Genomic DNA, 1,603 nt, shown 5'->3' with positions numbered 1-1,603 from the left:
GGGGGTGTCTCCATTGGTGATGATCCAACAACTGATGCTTCATTTCTGAATTTACAAGAAAGGTCAAACCGACAAAAAAATCTAAGGCCATTTCCGCATCTTCTCTCTCTCTCTCTCTCTCTCTCTCTATTATGAGAGCATACTGCATATGAACAACCAAGAATACCTTTCACGATATAGGCTCCAATTCTTTTTTACTCTCTGTGATCCTGAAGGTAGAGGATACACGATATTTACTGCATTTTTATGGGTGTCTCCATTGTTGTACACACTTTGATACCTCTCAATAATGGAATGTATTTTCGAGAAAGATATCTATACCTATAAAGCACATATCTACAAATACGCTCATTTTAAATGATACTTCAGTCTGCATGTTGTTTGCCAAGTTCTATTTTCACTTTATCAAGCTTTAATATGCTTTAAATTATACAACCACTATGTTTGACGTGTGTTCAAGTTACCAGACACGTTATTCATCTCCTTTCTCCTTTTTTGGTGGATTTTATTTTAATGAGCAGAAACAGCCACCATACTGCGTACTCAGGAAAGGAACATACTTGGTTCTTTTATCTATATTGTTTGCCTCTGTAGCTTATATACTTCAGGTTTTCACTACATAGTGTTGTGTCGCTTTCTAGAAAGCCATGGAAACCGTGTTGTGCTTCGTGCACTACTACCTTAGTAGTTGGCCTTCAAAAAGGGACTAGGATCTATGTTCATCAAAAGTAAGCTAATTTTTCTGATGCTCTTTTGTTCTATTATCTGTCCATAAACTGCCCATTCCAGCGGGAGTGGGAGGTATAAGTGCGAGAGGTGCCCATCCATCCGATGCCATCTTGGTTGTTTGCTCTGCCTGTGCGCGTGTGCGTAGCTGGTGGTTGCCGCGCGGTTGCCATTTTCCCTTATTTTTATTCGATCTCCTGCTTCCTAATTGTTTCTGCACCCTTGGTCTTCCAGTTGAAAATTAGCACCACTAGCCATCCAGTTGTAGTTTTTTTTGTTTTGCTTCACCATTGTTTCCATGCTTCTAACTGGAGAAATATTTGACTCGATTCTTCCTACTTATTAATGTTGGACCAGACACAACGATCTGCAATGCAGGAGACTTGGTTATTTAATGATTTGTCTCTAATTTAATTATATATGGTGGCATAATGGGTATTGCAATTCCACAACTTCCTCCTTTACTGAGCTTAAGCAATTTTCTCAATCCCGCAAGAAATGATAGTGCAGGCTGCATGTATGATTAGTGCATTTTCAACTCTGCATATTATATGGGCCCTTAGTCTAATTATTGTAAATGCTTGGTTGCGTGGATTCCTATTGCTGGATGTGCGCACTAAATTTGAACATGCTTACTATGACCTAGGAGTTCTCAAAACTAAAATTATATGATAAAACTTGATATATCGTAATATTTATGTGGAACACAAATAGGATTTGTAATCTTCATCTCAAATTTCTAATTATTTTAACTAATATCAGTATGGTCGTATTATCGATCACAGTGAAATGAATCTTCTATTGTATATTTGACTTGAGTCTCGACATGTGTTGTCATGAAACTGATTTGCTTTCCCGTAGGTTTTTAGGTCTCTGA

This window comes from Triticum dicoccoides, chromosome 2A (assembly GCF_002162155.2).
Source record: "Triticum dicoccoides isolate Atlit2015 ecotype Zavitan chromosome 2A, WEW_v2.0, whole genome shotgun sequence".
NCBI classification, from domain to species: domain Eukaryota; kingdom Viridiplantae; phylum Streptophyta; class Magnoliopsida; order Poales; family Poaceae; genus Triticum; species Triticum dicoccoides.
Note: the sequence above shows the minus strand (reverse complement) of the source record.